At 40.0% G+C, this 13,364-nt stretch overlaps 1 protein-coding gene across 1 annotated transcript in view; it reads left to right on the top strand.

Annotated features, from left to right (window-relative positions):
- PCCA (propionyl-CoA carboxylase subunit alpha) overlaps window positions 1-13,364 on the top strand; it is a 313,957-nt gene that overhangs the window by 190,972 nt on the left and 109,621 nt on the right. The window lies entirely within an intron of this gene.

Raw genomic sequence — 13,364 nt, 5'->3', positions numbered from 1 at the left:
AATAAGGTCACCCCTGAGTCTCCTCCTCTCCAAGCTAAGCAACCCCAGCTCCTTCAGCCTCTCCTCATAGGGCTTGTGTTCCAAACCCCTCACCAGCTGTGTTGCCCTTCTCTGGACACATTTCAGGAAGTCAACATCTTTCCTAAACTGAGGGGCCCAGAAGTGGACACAGGACTCAAGGTGTGGCTTAATCAGTGCAGTGTACAGGGGGAGAATGACCCCCCTGCTCCTGCTGGCCACACTGTTCCTGATACAGGCCAGGATGCCATTGGCCTTCTTGGCCACCTGGGCACACTGCTGGCTCATGTTCAGCCTACCATCGACCAGTACTCCCAGGTCCCTCTCTGCCTGGCTACTCTCCAGCCACTCTGACCCCAGCCTGTAGCACTGCATGGGGTTGTTGTGGCCAATGTGTAGAACCCAGCACTGGCCCTCCAGCCAGTTCCTAACCCAGCACAGAATGCTGCTGTCCAAGGCACGAGCTGCCAGCTTGGCCAGGAGTTTGCTGTGGGGGACAGTGTCAATGGCCTTGAAGTCCAGGTAGACTACATCCACAGCCTTCCCCACATCCAACAGGCAGTCACCTGATCACAGAAGGAGATCAGGTTGGTCAGGCAGGACCTGCCCTTCCTAAATCCATGCTGGCTGGGCATCCTGTAAGTGCTGTGTGATTGCACTCAAGATGACCTGTTCCATAATCTTGCCTAGCACTGAGGTCAGGCTGACAGGTCTGGAATTCCCTGGCTCATCCAACTGGCCCTTCCTGTGGATGGGCATCACACTGGCCAGCTTCCAGTCATCTGGGACCTCTCCAGTGAGCCAGGACTGTTGAAAAACAATGGAGAGCAACTTGGCCAGCTCATCTGCCAGCTCTCTCAGTACCCTAGGATGCTGTTAGCCTGAGGGGGGAAAGACTGACCACAATAGCACAGAAATGGCAGTACCAAGATGGAAGCTGGTTGAATTGGACTACTGAGAAGGTAGACTTGTGGAAAAAAACAACTTTTAAAGCCTCTCAGTGGTAATTCTACAGATTTTATTTTTTAAAATTTTTCTACATATTTATTTTTTAATGAACAGTTGACTTGCATAGTGTCTGACTCTTATGCAAAAGTTTTCAAAAGTGTCTAAAGAAGTCATTTTTCTCAGAATCATTGAAAAGCAGGACTATGAGGAATCCTCAAATCCTTCTAGTTTACCTCTGACTGCTGTGCACTTGTGTTTTTTGAGAGATTTACTTCAGTTTCATTTAGTTACCCAGGTACTGTCTTGGATTGGTTACATAATTTAATAAAGGTATGTCTTTAAGACTGAGAAAATTCACAGATGGAAGAGGCCTGAACACCCTTTTATGCCTTTGTCTTTATTGATTGAGAAGGTAACTGAAGGTATAAGCTTGTATATGAGTCAGTCCCAGATTTGACTGGCAGCTGAGCAGCCAAGCTGCAAACAACACTGTGTGCTCTCCTGGAGTCATGAACTCTGGGAAAAGATGCTGAACATGTAATGCTATTGCTGCTGGTCTATCATTTTAATATGCAGAAAATCATTCTGACCCATTCCACAGGCCAAACCTGTCTCTCAGTTTTTATGGGACTGCTGAATAGTCTTGATGTCTTGTGGCAGTATAAGCATTATAGTTACTATAAGCTGAGTTTAACAAGGCATGTGCAGAGTGTGATTTCTAGTCCTTTGGTTTGGTATCCAAACAATAACAAATGCAAAGGTTCCTACTTGTGTCCTTGCATCCCTGCAGTATGCTATTGCTGTTACCTTCCACTGCTGGGCAAGGAGGCAGGAACACCTGTGGGGAGCTGGGTACTCTCCAGTGTCATGGGTGAAGGGATGCATAAGCAATGGAGAGGAAGCAGAGGTGCCAGCTAGGACAGGCTGCATGCCATAAAGTTTGGGCCAGAAGGATTTGCAACAGAAGCTTTTGCAGTCTGATTCTACTCTTATCATGCTGTGTACTTGAGAAGAGCTAATTTCTTATTTATTTGTCTGGAGAACTCCTTAACTGGTGAAACAAATCTCATTAGAAGGATTTCGCTGTGACCAGATAAACCCTAAGGTGTAGTTTATTAAACTTCTGGGTTTTTAAATATCAGGTTAACTGTTTTTGATTAACAAGGCTGTTTAAAGTTACACTTATTTTTCACCATTTTTTATTGGATAAATAGAAAGGACATGTTAATCTTTATTAATATTTTTTTTCTGTGATTCTCCTGTGATTGTGCTACAGACAAGAGAATATAGTAAATACAGCATAGTCAAAAATCTTCTGAATTATTATTCAAAGCTTTATAAGGGGAAAACAGTTGCCTTAAGAGTTCAAAGAAAAGCCAAAGACTAGGAAAGAGAAATCTTGTTTCTGATTAGGAGGTATAACATGCCATGAGGAAAAAAAAAAAAGAAATTCAAAGCTTTCTTTATTAACTTTGCTGTCAGAAACACAAGCCTCACTTTTTGAACTTCTGCATTTACTTTTTGCTATTAAGTTGGTGTGACAAGGGCTTCTGACTTTGTGGGTTGTGTCCCCTTGTGGCTTGTGACAAAGATAGCTGAATCTGTGGTGCAGTTAGATAGCCCAGTGGGAGGGCCACCTTCACATTCCCCTTCTGAAGTTTACTCCCGCTGCAAACTGTGCATTGCAGCAGCAGTGTTCGCATCCTGATTTACTTTGTTTACCGCTGGGACTCTTCCAACACTGACTCCTTTCTTTTTTTCCTTAACTCTTTTACTCTCTCCAGCCGAAACCTCACCACCTCACAGTGTGCAGTGCTTTGCTCTCTGTGCAGGGAGTGTGAGCAGCAGGCTTCTCCATGGTTCCCGCTGTTTGCAAGCAGATCATTCGTCAGCATCTCGGTCTGTGGGTCATCTGTGGTTTTCTTCCTTTATCATGAGAATCTTAATGAATTGGGCAGTGTAAACTGCTCTTTGCTGCTCTTTATTTTTCAGGATTTTGAGTTTTGTAGCCATCTGTTTTTAAGCACTTTATTTGTAGCAGAGGTCCTTGATGCAAACTGGTATTAGGCCATATTAGAGGCCTTGCTTCCCCGAACTGAAGGACTTAAAAGATAAGTGCTTAGGTGTGAGCAGTACTGTTTGCCTGAAGCAGTGGAAACAAGAACATTAAGGTGGTTTTTTTTTTGGTTACAGTAAAGGTTAAAAACTTGTGAATCCTAATTTGATATTTTTCTTATAAAATGGAACTAGCTCTGTTGTTATGCTAAAGCCAGCAACATATATGCTAATAGTTAAGTTTGTACAGAATTATGTACTACAGTTTTCAGTATCAGACAGTTGTTTCTGGTGAGACCCTATCAACATAACAAGGATTCTAAGGACCTGACCTGAGAATTAAAATTAACAGCTTTAGTGAGATCAGCTTGCCTTTGTACTGAAATCTTGCCAACTAAATTAATGTAAATGTAATCTATTATTTTTTCTTTGTAATTTGTTCTGTCTATTAATTGCTAGAAAAATCTTGGAGTTAACCACTTGTCACGTATCCATTTAGTTCTTTGGAGGACAGATGATCAGATTCTGGGTTTGATTAGTATTCTTACTCCTTTCATCAGTGGAGTTAAAGATCTTGCAATCAAGATGACTGCTAAAACAGAATTTGAAGGAAGAATGAGACTAATGTAAAACAGCAAAAACATCCTGGAAGAATCCCGCCACCAACTCTGGAATCTTTTGTTTTGTTCAGTTTCAGAGAGGAATCTTTTTCATCTTGCCATTTTCAGTTGCCAGTCTGTGGCTATAAAATGTGCTTAGTTTCTGATTTCATTGCTACAAAGACTCCAGTTTTGCTGATGAGGGTTTGAGTCTGTTTTTTTTCTGTTCAAAGCTTGAGTTTCTGCAAAATACCAGTGGGTGGGAGAGGCAGAAGCAGATAGGATCCTGCATATATTGAGCAAATCCAGTAGCTATGTGATTTCCTTGCACTGTATTAAACTGACCCCTCAAAACCAAATGTCAGCCACCAAGGATGTCCTAGATGCTTGTGGTGGTGGCTTTGTTGCCTTATTTGCAGACTTCCACTGATGGCTGCTTACAGCCAGGGTGGACTGCCTTTCCTGATGGTGTGCTGGGTGGGAGCTGTCCTCAGCCACATTGTGAGCAGCCTCATAGCCACCAATGTGGGTAGGACTTTGGTGTTACAGACAGCCATGAACCCAACTTTCTCCAATGTGAATGGATTTCATGTATGTAATACACTTGGTATGTATAATGAAAATAATAGTAAAGAATATAAGAATATAAGTGGCTTAAGCAAGGGAGAACATAAATGCATTGGACAAGGCATCCAATAATACATTCCAGTTTATTAGAGCAACCACTGCATAATTCCATTCAACAAAAGAAGGAAAAGTAAGTATTAGGTGACTGTAGTGCAATCTTTCCATGGTTATAACCCACCTTCCTTACTTCCTTCAGTATTCAGTTTTATTTTTCTGTTATGAATGCCATTCAAATTAGACACCTAAAGAATCATTTGTATATTTGTACAGGAGGTGGTACAAAAAGAGGGGGTCATCTCAGTTTTTGTGTACACCTCTGCTTTCACAAAGCATCCAAAGGCTCAAACAATGAATACTAGCAGCAGTTAATTATGCTTTAGGAGGTAAAGTCATGCTTCTTTTTGTTTGAAGTTCATTGCTTTGTGCCTAGGTTGAGGACCTAATTTTAGTTCAACAGGGAATTTGTGTTTTATGCAACAAACTACATTCTTGAAAACCCTTTTGGCATAATGCATTTTCTGATACTTTATTGTAGTCAAGTATACCTCTGTAGTAAAAGGAATCCCCTGTCTTGAGAATTTTTTATTGTCATTTTGTCTGACTCCTCTGCAATTAATTGTTGTCATTCTTCTTTTTCCTGTCTGAAAAGGAGTCATTTCTGTTAGGGTTCTTCATCTCTGTAGTACATGCATACCTTCCCAGGCCACTTAGCCTCATCTTCTCATCTTTTCAGCTGACAAAGAATTTCCAGATGTTTTCAGTTATAAAGTAGCTTCTTATCATTGAAGCTGTGGTGAATGAAAGTTGGTTGGGTTTTTTTGTTTGCTTTTTTTAAAGTGTAAGGTGAGATAGTTCAGAAGTTACTTTGAGCAAATGGAAATTTGATACACTTCCAGAGGGACCTGGATAGGTCACGCTGAATAAGAGGAGTAGAGAAAACTTAATTACTTTTTTCAGATTGCTACTAGAATGGGCTACCATTTTCACAAAATGCTGACTTCCTAAAGTCAAATTTATAGGCAAACAAATATGGTTCAGACGTGAAAAATGTATGAAGCTGGTTCAGCCCAATGAGAAATAAATTAATGTTTTTTTATAATGTTTAGAAAAACCCCAATGTTTTCCCCCACCTTTTTAATGAGAAGTAAGGAGTTTATTATGTATTAGTGTAAGTGGAAAATTTGCCTGTGTGATTCTTAGTATTTGCAAGAGAAAACCCTTGTATAATACAAATACAAATCTGAGGCACTACTGTCATAATTATTTGAATATATCCTGTATCATCAGCAAGGAGTAGTTAAGTAGTTATCTGCATGCTTCAATTTAGTTAGTGAATTCAAGTATATCTAGTTATGATGCTTTGAATTAAAAATAAAATGTAGTGTACACTTAATTCAAACTCTACTGTATTTGTTTGCTGTACATTTTATGAGGGATAAGCTGATTTTTAAATTTGGGAAATACTTTCTTTATTTTGTAAGGTCTCTTCATGGGGTGGAAAAAATGCTTAAGAAGATGTATCACCTGAATATCAAACTAGATGCAGCTGAAGTATCCAAAACATCAAGTGTAAAAATGAGTATCACAGTATATTAGAGGTTGGAAGGGACCTTGAGAGATCATCAGGTCCAACCCCCCTGCCAAAGCAGGATCGCTTAGGGAGAAGAAGACTCCACAACCTCCCTGGGCAGTCTGTTCCAGTGCTCCATCACTCTCACTGTAAAGAAGTTTCTCCTCATGTTGAGGTGAAATCTTCTATGTTCAAGTTTGAACCGGTTGTTTCTTGTGTTATTTCTGTGATACCACCAAAAAGAGCTTGACACCCACCCCTCAGATATTTATACACATTGATGTGATCCCCTCTCAGTCTTCACTTCTTGAGACTAAAATCAAAACAATGGTAGAGAAAGTTGCTGTAAGGAAACTCAGTCCACATTTAATTCCTTTAACACAAATGCCTTTCTAGTATTCCATGTAGAAGAATACCATTGTTCAGCCCTGTGAGTATAAAAGTAATAATATTGTTAAGAGAATCAATAAAATACCCAAATTATTACTCATATTTTACATTTCTGGTGTGCTTTGGGCACATAATATGTGACTAATTTGCCATATAAAATGTGAGGGCTCTGCTAATAGGGATGAAAAGCAAATACCTGTAGGAATTAATGAGAGTGAGCCAGTGTAGTTACAAATTAACATACATCCTCAGGAGCAGTAAATGAAGATTTCCTGGTTGGTCCAGTTCTAACTATGTATAGTTGTATATTGGAATGTTAGATTGTTACATGTGTGGAATAAAATACCTGGCTATTTCAATACCCCACATTAGTTTGAATGAAAGGAAAGTGCATATGTGGAGGGGACAGATGAGTTAGGTAATCCTTACTACTGTAAGCAGAAAACTTTTCTTGCCTTTTTCCAAGTGGCTTATATTTTGCTTGCAGAGTAGCACACAGATTCTGTGTCTCAGTACACGTGCAGCTGAGTGAACTGAACTCTTTGTTACCAAGTTCTGTAGGTTGTAGTTACAGCATTTCTAGAGGGTGTGTATCTATTTTTACTTTATTTCACGTTCAAATCCAGAGCATTTTCTGTTTGTAAGTCTTAGGTGTTCTGCATAATGGCATTTTAATGCAGTATGTATAAGTATGTATAAGTGGCAAAAGCAGAACCCACAATTTCCACCCTCAGAAAGTACTACTCTTATCACTGGGCTATACGAGTGCTTCTACTTTTTGACTGACTCTATGGCTTTATGAATCCTTCGTTCTTTTCGTTATGGTGGCATATTTGATTTACTGGAAGGGTAGAAGGTCCTTCAATCTGAGGAAAGCATTGATCCTTGTGTTCTGACTCTGTGGGCAAGTGCTTTAATTGCTATCTATCTACAGCTGCTGACATTGTGTTTTTTAAATGAAAGTGGCCTTGGCCTCAGTATCTCATTGTGAACTCAGTGTTTCTGGTATGCATTTCCACTCTGCTCCCTTGAGTCTCTTACAGAATTTTAGATGCTGGAACACATTAGACAAGGTAGATGTAAAAATGCTTAGGTAAGTATTAAGTATACTCATACAATATTTTTATGTACTTGTGTCATGTATGCTGATGTTTGCCTTTGTGTTATGGTGTTCTGTTTTTGTTTATTTATACCACACTATTATAGCAGCAAGTATGTGTAAAGGGCTGGTAAAATAGGCACATGTGTGCTTTATGGACATTTTTGGTGTGAGTTTGTGTATCTGATTAGTTTAGTCACACATTACTAATGCCATGAAAATGAACTAATTATGTAGTTTTAAATATATACTCTTCCCTCTTATGTCAGGGCCGTGTAATAGCTTGTGGAGATTCGTAGTTCTCCTATGAATATATGGTATATGGTCTGGCAGGAGCATATGGCCTACAAAAAAGGTTTCCAAAAAAATGCAGCAAAAGGTCCAAAATGCTGAACCATGAAATGGTTTAGAGGCAAGTATGGTCAGTTTGGATATTTATTTTCCTTGTGTTAGAATCAGACTGTTTCCAAGCGTAGCTCTTAGAAGGCAGAGGAGGAGTTTGGTTTTTACGATGATTAATTCTAAATTTCCTAATGAAGAATTTTACCCACACAGGTGGCTGGCTTCATAAGATGAATTCCTGTGATATGGAAATGGACACTGCATTTTGCTATGATCCAGTGATTCCAGGAATTCAGTGAACGACAGATTGAAAAAGAAATTAATTCTCTGTAATGATACAGAGCAATAATGTAACATTTTCTTTCTCCAGAAAGTGCTGTTTCTGGCATAACAGCATTTAGTGCAGTCCTTCTGTGGTCTTTTGGTGTAAGACTGAAAGCTCCTTGGGGAATAGGGGTTGTCTTCAACTCATTTGTGTACCATGCACCACAATCAATATTCATATAGTTATTTTCTAGTTTCTAAAAGCAGTGCTCACAAGAAGGTCACCTATATACTTTTGTTTATCATTGATTGTCTGGCCAATAAAACTGGGGAGAAAAAAACTAAACCAAGTCTTCGCAGCCCTCAAAAACCCCCTCCAACTTCCCAGCCCCCTCTCCCCAAATTTTGTAGAATGAATAGGCTAAAAAAATATTATGAGCTCCTCCTGCTGGTTCCACAGTAGCAACAGTTATATTCAAAAGCATGCTAATATGATGTTAAGAGGCTGCCTTATTACCACAAAAGCCATAGTTAATTTGGCAGCTCCTGGATGGTGTTTCATCTTTAATTCTGTTCTCTGAGCAAATCTCAGCACATTTAATATTCAGTATGACACTCTACTTTGGGATCTCGATGCTTTGGCATAGGGGGAAACTATAAGGTCATTGCGGCTTTGAGTTGCTTTCCTAGCTCTCAATGTCTTTGCTGCTTTTTCCCCCCTTTAATTTAATTTTTAAGTAAGCCAGACTATTAACATTACTTCAGTGTAGCTTTTATGGCTTATGAAAAATAATGCTGCTGTAGTGGATAGATGCGCGTCAGCTGTGACTAAATGTTTTGATGTAGTCTTCTTAAAAGATAGACTAGCAGAGCTTTCCTTTGAAATATGTGAAGCAGTTTAAGACACAGCTTCTCAGATGGATCTAATTAGTCTTTCATACAGACTGGATGTCCGTTTGTTGCAGCTGAATTCTCATTTCGTTCACCCATAACTAGAAACACCTCGCTTCAAACATGCTTCTTCAAAGAAAGAGGGGTTTAGGGTTCCATGTTTTACTGCTTTTTGATGTTGGTTTCCCTTTAACTGAGAAGACCTTATGTTTTTACAACTGTTATTATTAAGAAAACATAGCTTTGTTCATGAGAGTTCATTCAGTATCAATGCTGGCTATTGGCAGAAGTTAGATCTGTGGAATCTGACTGCATGAGGCTAGTGGAAGAGCTGTATTTGTAAGCTCCTTTGTAAGGAATTTGAATGCAGACAGGATGTTCTAATAAAACCAAGACACCAAGGATGAAAATTAAGATTAGAGGTACAAATGATCAGGCTCATCAATGAATAGCAGTCCTATTTGTATATCATAGTCACTAGAGACATTGTACTCAGTGCTGTTCCCCATTTAGCATACATTTACAAGGCACAGTTTAGTGTAGTACAAAGAAAACTGTGCTGACTAACCTTGTTTGGGTAATGCTGTGTTAATTCAGCTATACTGCTCCTGGTTGAACAAACTTGTTCAGAGCTGCCACATGCAGCTTCATGTGATGTGCCATGTCATGACACCTCTACAATGAAGAATATCCTGAAAGCTGCAGTGGTGTCTGATCAATCAGTGTGAAATATTCAGTGACTAATATGTGGATACTGCTATAGCAGGTGTTTAAGGAAAATCAGTGGAATTAAGGCAAGGTGACAGATACTCTGCCCGCATCTGTTCCCCACTATCTGCTTTGTGGACATGGTGTCCTTTAGACTAAGGCTGATGTTACTGGCTCTATTTGTTCTGCTCCCCAGCAACGTAGCTGAGCTGGTTTTGCCTCTAGCGATTGTTATTCACCTTTTCTTCTCATTGCCAAAGGTAGTGCAGTCCAGCCCACCTGTCTCATATAGTGGCACCTAGGGCATGCTTGATAGGAGTGTGTGATGTGGTGGACCATGAGCAGTCTGGCATTAGTGGAACTGGCTGGCTTGCTGGGTTGTCTCTTGAGTCCCCTCTATTTGTCCATATCAGTCACTCCAGGAGACTTGCATGTCTGCTAAGAAATTCTCACTGCAGTACTTCTTCCTGGCCCAAGCCTTACCCAGCCATTTCCCTCTCACCACGTAATCATCTTTTCTTAAGTCCTCTGCTTGTCAGCAGGCAGTTTCATGTTCTCCATTTGTCCTGTCAGAAAGCAGGTGAGGGTCTGCTGTGCAGTTACTCACATACAGGATGACCAGCCCAGCTGCTGGGTGACTACCAAATTTTCCTTGTCTGTTCAAAAGCTGAATGGGGCTGCTAATTGTGTTTTCTGTGTAGCTTCTCTTTCTTATAACATTTAAAAGGATTTTGTGAAGTTTGATTAATACTGACCAGTCATTGAGTTTAGAAGTTGTATGTGGTGGGGATTTAGAGGGGAAACTCACAGTGCATTTTGATAACCTCTTTTTGAGATCAGGATAAAGGCACTGTTACTGAAAGGGTTAAGAATGAGAACAAGGTTGTTCTGAATGTCAGAGGAGGGAAATGATTTTAAATTATTAAAAGTGAATTAATTGCATCACTCTCTGTGGCTTATACAGAGAATAAAAGAGGAACCTGGTTTAAGTAGTCATAATCTACTGCCAGTTGTTTATTTCATTTTCCAGAGAAAATCTACAGATCTCAAGGATGTACAATAAATTGAAATCTACTGGAAACCAAAATAGACCTATAGCTCCATAATTCTAGAATTATTTTGAGTAATATTGTATGCAGCAGCCTTTATTTCAAAGGTTGTTGCAGTTCCAAAATCACTTAGATTTAAGGAATGCCAGATGTTAGGTGTATATTTTACAGTACGGTTAACTCTGACTAAATGAAGGATCCTCTCAGTGCATTATATAGGTCTGCTCTGGCCTATGTTTCATTTCACGTAGTTTGTGTAGTGGTGGGGACTGTTGGCAACAGACCTTTGTTTCATTTGTTATGGACATGTAAAGAGAGATAATGTAGTAGGGGAGGGGAGGAAGAGAGAAGGGTCAGTCTTGTGGTTAAAGGGGATTGTGGGCTGACTTCTGTCCTTGGCCCTGCCAAAGTCTTTCAGAATTGCCAGCCAAATCTTTGAATGCTTACTTTCTAAATGCAGTCAGTTCCGTGTGATCTTCATTCTCTGGGCCTCAGACTTTGCAATAGGATCAGTCATGGAAACGCTGAATACTTTGAGTTGCTGGGGAGATCTCTGCTACCAGAACACAGGTACAGAGCAAAGTACTTTGCAGTTTCAGTTTTACATGCATCGTTATTTAGTACAGTCTTTAAGAACTGTGATCTGCTGATGTGTCACCTCTAGTAGTTGGTGTGAGATAATGACAAAGTGATGAAAACAAATGGATGTTTCTCTATCGTGGCAGAGAGAAATGCTATGTGCTAAGGGAAATGTGAAAAATGTGATGAGGAAAACAATACTTCTATCTGTGGACTAAGACTTGAGTATATGCACTAAAGCTACCTGAACAATTTGGAGACTTGCTTCATTAATGAATATTGTCCAGTAATGGATCCACTGCATTCCAGTTCGTGAAGGGGGCCTACAAGACAGCTGGGGAGGGACTTTGTTGAAAGGCGTTTAATAGGACAAGGGGGAAAGGCTTCAGGCTGGAAGAGGGTAGGTTTACACTAGGTATTGGGAAGACATTCCTTACAGTGAGTGTGGTGAGATACTGGAACAGGTTGCCCAGGGAAGTTGTGGATTCCCTTTCTCTGGAAGTGTTCAAGGCTAGGCTGAATGGGGCTTTCAGCAACATGGTCTAGTGGAAGGTCCCCTGCCCATGGCAGGGGTTTGGAACTAGATGATCTTTAAGATTCTTTCCTACCCAAACTATTCTACACTTTGAGAATCAGTTTAAAATTGCTCATAAGGCTGCCATTTTCTGCACGGCACAGTAATGGTAATGAACAGTAACAGTCATGAGTTTGATTTTTGTTCCAGATCCCATTTTTAAAGGGTGCTCAGGTACTCAAAGGTTGTGCTTTCTGAGTGTTTACCTCTTTTTGCTCACTGTTACTAATGTGTCATTTTTCAAGTTCTGCCTCATTCTTCTTCAGTCACAGGGCCCTCAGTGTCCAATTTCTATTGAGTTTTGTTTCTTTCTTTCTTGTGGTGGGGTTTTCTTGTTGCTGTTGGGTTTGTGTGTGTGTCTACGTACGCCTTTTTTTTGTTTTTTCAAATCTGATTGGAAACAGAAGTCTGAAGGTACTTACAGGCTTATTCCTGTTACTAACTCTGTAGTCAGACTGGTTCCAAATAATGTTTCTCAACATGGTGGTAGGCACTTATATATATGAAAATTGCTTGCATGTTGTTGTTTATACAAAGCGGTATAAAGGAAGAAGAAGCATTCTTCCTTTGGTGCTCAACTCTAGGAGTAAGTATTGAAACTACAGATATGACAGTCATCTTAGGCTGATAACCAGATTTGGTGTTTGTTTGCAAACCAAACCCACAATTTCAGGGGAAGCCCTCTGCTGGTACCTGTTAAATACAAGGAGGTGCTTTCAAGATGCAGGTTTAGTTTTCTGAAACAAATAGATCTCCAAAGTCAAGCAGTTAGTGCAAGTACATTCCGAGAGTTTCACTTCCCAGGCAGGTTTTCAAGCCTCTGTTCCAAATCATAAAGGAGACGTTTCATAGAAGAATCAACAGAATTAAGTAATGTGGCCAAAAATGTATTCTTGTTCTGTCAGAAATGGCTACATATTTATCTCTGTATTTTCCCCTTTCTGAAATCACTTCTAGATGGCTCTTCACCCTAAATAGAGTCCATCTGAGTAGTAATAAATGAAAAATATGGTGTGATGCTGGGAGGAATCCAACAGTGCTCTGAGGTTCCTCCCTTCCACCTCATGCTGCAGCTCTTATGTCCTCCATGAGCCTTTTGGAAGGCTTTTCCTCTGCTCCTCCTGTGCTCCTTCTGTCTTCATTCCATCCTTATCTTTTTGTTGTGGCTGCCCTCTTGTTTCCGCCATCTAACCTCTATCAGCTGTTTCCTTTATTGCTGTAATTGCTGAGTATTTTCACACAGTGACCTCTTTGTCACCATTGGAGCAGCCCAGCTGTTCAATGGTAACAGACTAGTTTGCATGCAGACTTTATCCTGTTGTATTTTAATACTTTCTCCTATCTGGTAGCAGAGGAGGGAAATAGTTAATGAAAAGTGCATATGGTTAAGCTTGAATCTGTATTTTGAAGATGGTGAGTTTTTCATATGGTTAACTTATAACAAATACACATTTTGAGTGATTCAGGTGTTTTTTGTTTTTTTTTTTTTCCTTTGGTCATATGAACTCTCAGAGGAATCAACAGTGATGGCCAGTCAGCCTAATAGAAACAGAATGATTTGCTTGGGAAAGAACCTTTAGAGATCATGTAGTCCACCCCCACCACCATGGACAGGGACATGTTTCACTAGATCAGGTTGCTCAAACCCCAT

This window comes from Dryobates pubescens, chromosome 7, assembly GCF_014839835.1.
Source record: "Dryobates pubescens isolate bDryPub1 chromosome 7, bDryPub1.pri, whole genome shotgun sequence".
Taxonomy (NCBI): domain Eukaryota; kingdom Metazoa; phylum Chordata; class Aves; order Piciformes; family Picidae; genus Dryobates; species Dryobates pubescens.
The sequence above is the reverse complement of the archived record's forward strand: the minus strand, read 5'-3'. Positions and strand labels throughout refer to the sequence as shown.